This window comes from Jaculus jaculus, chromosome 14, assembly GCF_020740685.1.
Source record: "Jaculus jaculus isolate mJacJac1 chromosome 14, mJacJac1.mat.Y.cur, whole genome shotgun sequence".
Lineage (NCBI taxonomy): Eukaryota > Metazoa > Chordata > Mammalia > Rodentia > Dipodidae > Jaculus > Jaculus jaculus.
This window is the reverse complement of record NC_059115.1, coordinates 19,468,167-19,475,129: the sequence shown is the minus strand read 5'-3', so window position 1 is coordinate 19,475,129 and position 6,963 is coordinate 19,468,167.

The following is a 6,963-nucleotide window of genomic DNA, read 5'->3' as shown; positions in this document are numbered from 1 at the left end:
TTTTCACCTGCCTGCATACTCTGTGTCTGGGAGTCGCCTGAAATCTGGTCTCGTGGGTCTGTATCTGAGTGTTGAGTCTCTGAGGTCTAGTACAATTCCAAATTGAATCTCTGCTAAGGGGCTTTATGGGCTTATCACAGTATATCCCTTAACCATCTGGTTCTGTGAGTATGTCTGACTTTGGAAGTATTTATCTGCACAGCATGAATATCTCTATGTATTTCCTATAAATACATTATATGCCACAACATTTATTTACTTATTTAGTTGGTTTTTCAAGGTAGGGTCTCACTCTAGCCCAGTCTGACCTGGAATTAACTATGTAGTCTTAGGGTAGCTTCAAACTCATGGCGATCCTCCTACCTCTGCCTCCCGAGGGCTGGGATTAAAGGTGTGCACCACCACACCTGGCTGCCACAACATTTACAAAGCAGTTACTGTATCACAGCCATCATCATACACACTCCAACACAGCCAGTATCTCACAGATGAAATGTAATCAGTGTGGCCAAATAAATTCCTAGAAGAGTCAGAATCCAGATCTGTGCTGGAGACTGAATTCAGTCTCACTTTATGTCCAAAGATGTATGTGCACACGTGCTCATAGGTGCCCAAGCCTCAAGACCACAGATTCCTTTGTACATATGAGTATTTGTGTTATGGTTACTGAAGTTGTACCTATCCATGAGCCAAGTAAGGTCCAGCTTACTGGGTTGTCCACCTCTGTATTTAAATGTGCTAGTCTGGCATCCACATGTGCGCATGCTGACTATGACCATGTGTCCTTGTATAACGCTGGGTTTGACTGACATTCACAATGAGTCTAAGCCTGAGTTGGGCATACTAAGTGCATGTAGGGAAGAGAGGTTTATATGGCTTACAGGCTCAAGGGGAAGCTCCACAATGGCAGGGGAAAACGATGGCATGAGCAGAAGGTGGACATCACCCCTGGCCAACATAAGGTAGACAATAGCAACAGGAGAGTGTGCCAAACACTGGCAAGGGGAAACTGGCTGTAACACCCATAAGCCTGTCCCCAACAATACACTCCCTCCAGGAGGCGTTAATTCCCAAATCTCTATCAGCTGGGAACTTGGCAATCAGAACATCTAAGTTTATAGGGGCCACCTGAATCAAACCACCACAACAGTATTCCAGGTCAGCCTGGATTAGAGCAAAACACTACCTTGAAAACCACCCAAAAAAATTTTTTTTAATTTTTTTTAAATTTATTTATTTGAGAGTGACACAGAGAGAAAGAAGCAGACAGAGAGAGGGAATGGGCGCGCCAGGGCTTCCAGCCACTGAAAACAAACTCCAGACGCGTGCGCCCCCTTGTGCATCTGGCTAACGTGGGTCCTGGGGAATTGAGCCTCAAACTGGGGTCCTTAGGCTTCACAGGCAAGCGCTTAACCACTAAGCCATCTCTCCAGCCCTAAAAAAAAAAAAAAAAAAAAAATTAATAGGGCTGGAGAAATGGTTTTGTGGTTAAGGCATTTACCTGAGAACCCTAGAGACCCAGGTTTGATTTCCCAGTACCCATGTAAGCCAAATGTACCTGGTGGCACATGCATCTAGAGTTGATTTGCAGTGGCTGAAGGCCCTGGCATGCCCATTCTCTCTCCTTCTCTCTGTCTCTTTCTCTCTCTGCATCTTTCTCTCTCTCTCTCAAGTAAATAAATAAATATAATATTTTAAATATATATTCAAGATAAATAAATAGGGTTAGGGAGATGGCTCAATGGATAAAGTACTTACCACACAAGTACCTACCTTTAGATTCCTAGAACCCACATAAAGCTCGATGCTGTAGCATTAGTACGTGTAACTCCAGTGCTCTATGGGAGGTTATGGTGGTTTAAACCAGATGTCCCCCATAAACGGCTGTGTTTTCAGTGCTTGGACCTAGTTGGTGGCAGTTTAGGAAGTGGAGTCTTGCTGGAGGAGGTGTTTTGCTAGGGATGGGCTTTGGGGTGTTTTGGCCTAGCTTCCCCCTTGCCAGAGCTCAGCTCATTCTTGTGCTGCTTTCTGTCAGCTGCTGTGGCAAAAAGCAGTTTCCAGCTTCTGCTCTGCCATCCTTGATACTACAAGCCAAAATAGCCCCCACCACCACCACCACCGCCCATCAGTTGCTTTTCGTTGGGTGGTGTGCCCTGGCAATGCCCAGGTAACTACAAGAGTAGCAGAAAATCCCTGGAAGCTCACAGGCCAGTTAACCTGGCAGATGCAGCTGTGAACAAGAGATACTGCCTCAAACAAGGAGAGGACAGACACCAAAGGTTATTATCCTCTGACCTCCACATGTGCACCAGGGCATGTACAAACTACACACACACACACACACACACACACAGAGAGAGAGAGAGAGAGAGAGAGAGAGAGAGAAGTAAATAATAAAAAATAGTAGTGCAAGGTGTGAGCCTGGCTGACTGAAGGCAGCATGAGTCCCTGAACTGCCCCCTGACTGGGCTGATGAGGAAAAGGGAGGCTGGTTTCTTTCTCAGAAGCATCTCCCTGGAGACCAGGATTCCTTCTAGCAAGGCCACCCCAGGGGACTAGAACTCCAGATGAGAGGCAGAGCCCCTGTCCAGGGATGATGGAACATTACAGAAGGGCTGTGAGCCAGGGAGTGTGGGATGAGCTCTGAGTGTGGAGAGACCCTCTGGGGTCACTTGATAATGGACAGAGAGGATGAGCCACAGGGCAGGAGGACATGGGGGAGCTATGTAGACACACCCAGGAAGAGAGAAGAATGTCTAAGCTGGAACCACATAAAAGGGAAAGAGCTGGAGAGACATGCAGAAAGAGAGGGGCAGATGGAATGGGCCGGGGATCCATGCACTGCAGAAGGAAGGAGGGGGAAGGTGGGGCTACCCCAGAGAGGGTTTGGAGTGACAAATGAGTCCAGGGCCCAGGGACATTGGGGGGGAGGGCAACTGGGAGCAGGTGGAGGGTACAGGTCAAGGTCAGATGGAGGAGGCTTGTTTAGTGATTTATCAGAGAACTGATGAAATAAAGATTCTCCAAAGTATGGATGGAGTGAAAAGATGGAGAAGAGGGGGAAGTCGGGGAAGAAGTGGGGATGGGAAAGGAGGTGGGAAAGGAAGACTGAGTGGGATAAGAAGGAGAGAGAAAAGTGAGGGAGAAAGAGTAGAAAGGGGAAAGAAAAATAGTAGGGGAGGGTAGAAGGAGGAAAAGAGGAGGAGGAGAAAGGATATGAAAGAGAGAGGGGGAGAGGAATAAAGTGAAACAGAAGAATGGGGAGGAGAACAAAGGGAGGAGGAGGACAGAACACAGGACTGAGGCCAGGAGAGGTGAAGGACGTCTGCCGAGATGCCCAGGCAGATGCTGGCAGCCAGCCTGGGGCGGGCAGGACACAGGGCTGAGATCACTCGCTGCTAGGGGGTGGGAGGATGCACTCCTGGGAACCTACAGGGCCCAGACTTGGCTCTTTTGGATGTGGGGAGCTCCCTGGATGTCCCCATGTGTGTCTGGTCAGCACCTGCTTGGGTGAGTTAGTAGGGTGAGCAATTATGATGGAAAGCTTAGCACAAGCCCTTGGAACTTTCTGCTGGCCCTGCCATGCTCCAAGAGGCAGGTGAGTAGAGGGCTGGAAATGGACCAAACTGGTATTCCTGGATGAGAGCACTGCACTCCTCTCTCCTTGAGCTCCTGTCCTGTGGCACTCATCTCTGAACTTCAGTTCCTCCATAATTCCATTAAGGAGTAAGCCATAGCCATAACCTCACAGGGCTGCTGGGAGGACCAATGAGACAATTCCAGGACAGCCTGCACCACCCAAGCATCTACCCAGCCAAAGGCCAGAAGACAATGAGCATGAATCTGGGGGAGAGGAACCAAGGGGACAAGGGAAAGTACTAGAATTGCTTCCATATTGGGAGTCCAGAATGTCTGTCTGTAGGTCTGCAGACGGGAGTTGTGAAGTTCTAAATGCTGCAAGTAAGATCTGGGAGCTGCAGCACATTTGGAGCTTCAGGGTTCCAGAGTGCCCAGTCATCTGTGTTTCTAGAAAATTCTAGAATCTTGGGTCCCCAGGTTTCAGAGGACCTAGACTGTCATAATGTCTTGGGGCCTGTAGCCATAGAATGGAAAGTCTGATGTTTTAGAGGTGTCCTTGGCTCCCAAGGGGCCAACCTGGCCATGCAGGTTCTTCCTATAAATGTGACATTCCCAGACACAGGGAGGGACAGAGCTTGTAAAAGTTTCCGTTTGGGGCTCAATGACCTCAACTAAGTCCCTCCTGCTGTCAGAACCTTCTCATTAGCTAGTTACTAGACAATTGCTCAAGACCCTCGGGGTTCTGAGACACTGTGAGCCAGCCACAAATACCTGAAGCCTTGGGTCATATTCATGATGGGTCGTTTCTAGCCTACAGGACCCAACAGGAATCAACACTGCAGGATCCAGAAGAGAGACACCAGGAGCACAGGAAGCCTATCTTCAAGTGCAAACTTGGGGTTTTTTGAGTGTTTATTGACATAGGGTCTCAATATGTACCCCAGACTAGATTTGAACTTGCTATGTAGTCCATACTGGTCTGAAATTTTCAATCCTCCTGTCTCAGACACCACTAAGCCAGGCCTAATTCAGTCTCCCCCTCCCCCACCCAGCTCCAGTTAAGTAAATGCCCCACATACTGTACGAGTGTGTGTGGAGGCCATGGGTAACCTTAGGTATCATTCCTCAGGTGTTGTTCATCTTTTCTTAGAAATATGATCTCTCATTTGCCTGAAAGCCACCAAGTAGGCTACAAAAATCCTCCTGTCTCCACCTTCCCAAGCATGTGGTTTATTTTATGTCAGTTCAGGGGATCAAATTTAAGCCCTCATGTTTGCTAGGCAAGCACTTTACCAACTAAGCCATTTCCCCTGACTCCACCCTTTTATTATTATTTATTTTGAGAGCAAGAGAAATAAAAAAGGCAGAGAGAGAGAATGGGTACACCTGGGCCTTCACCCTCTGCAAACAAACCCCAGATGTGTGAGTCCCCTGTGCACATGTGTGACATTATACGCTGTGTCATTGTGCATCTGGCTACATGGGATCTGGATATTTGAACATGAGTTCCTAGGCTACGCAGGCAAGCACTTTAACCACTAAGCCATCTCTCCAGCACCCATCCTTTTTTTGAGACAGGGCCTCATATAGCCTAGGCTTTCCTAAAACTTACTATGTAGTCAGTGATGACCTTGAATTTCTGATCCTCCTTCCTCTACCTCTCAAGTGCCTGGATGACGAGTATGTAACACTACACCTGGCCTTCATTCCAGCTTCTTACTGTTTGGTGAAGATATGAAAAGCAGGCTTTATGCTCTAAACCTGAGTTTAGACCCAAATGCTAAGTTCCAGTCACAAAAATTCCAACTCCAAAGTTAACCATATGTGCTCCAGGTCCAGGTTTCATCCAGCAAATGCAAAGGTTTTTGCTGTCAAGTCCCAAATTCCAAACACCCAGCTCTGGGAGTCCTAGTCTAGATTTGAAATTCAAACACCCAGAACCAGGGTTAGGGAGATGACTCAGTGCCACACAAGCATAAGAACCTCAGTTCACATCCCCAGCACTCACATAAAGGCTGGGCATAGGGGCTAGAGAAGTGGCTCAGCAGTGAAGGTGCTTGCCTAAAAAGCCTAACAACCCAGGTTCAATTCCCCAGGACCCACGTAAAGCCCAATGGACAAAGTGGCTCTTGCGCCTGGAGTTTGTTTGCAGTGGCTAGAGTCGCTGGCATACCCACTCTCTTTCTCTTCTCTCCCTCCCTCTCTCTTTCTCTCCCCTTGCAAATGAATAAATATATATTTGTAAAAGGCTTTGGCATAATGTTATATGCTTCTAATCCCAGTACTGTGGGGGGAGGGTGCAGAGATAGGAGGATCCTGGAGGCAACAAGGCAAGCTATTCTAGCCAAATCAGTGAGTTCTAGGTTCAGTGAGAGACACTTTTTCAAAAAGTAAGGGGACTACAGAGATTGCTCATGGGTTAAAGGTTCTTGCTTGCAAGCCTGCTGACCTCAACTCAGTCCTCCTCAGTACCCGCATAAAGCCAATGCAAAGTGGAACTTGGCCTGTAGTCCCAACAAGCATATTTCAATGAAAGGTGGAGCCAGAATACAGAAGCTAACAAATACAGCAACAAAATGAGAGAGACCTTGTCTCTAAAGAAGGTAAGCCACATGTGGTAGCGTACATCTTTAATCCCAGCACTCAGGAAGCAGAGGTAACAGGATTCTGTGAGTTCAAGGCCACCCGGAGACTACATAGTGAATTTCAGGTCAGTCTGGGCTAGAGTGAGACCCTAGCTCAAAAAATGAAGAAAATAAAAACCCCCACATACATGACATAACATGCATGAGATTATATACACATACATATGTATATACATATCATATACGTGCACATATAAGTAAACTTAAAAAATTAGGTGGAGAGAGATTGAGGAAGGCACCCAACATTCACCTCTGGCTTTCACACATGTACATGCACCTACATATACACATGTGCATCCATACACACACACCCAGCCTTCAAAGGTCATGCAAAGACCTGATCGCAGGATCTCCAGCTTGGACTTCAGAGTGAGTTCAAGGCCAGCCTGGGCAATTTAGTGAAACCCTGTCTCAAAATTCAAAAAAAAAAAAAAGAAAAAGAAAAAGCCGGGCGTGGTGGCGCACACCTTTAATCCCAGCACTTGGTAGGCAGAGGAAGGAGGATCGCTGTGTGTTCGAGGCCACCCTGAGACTCCATAGTGAATTCCAAGTCAGCCTGGGCTAGACTGAGACCCTACCTCAAAAAAACAAAAAAAGGAAAAAGAGGGCTAGGGGCATGACATCAGACTTCAAACCTCAGATTTCAAAACTTCACACTCCAAACTTCAGGTCATGTTGACCAAACTCAAGACTTTCCAATCCAGAATCCAAATTCCAGCCCAGGCATGGTGGCACATGC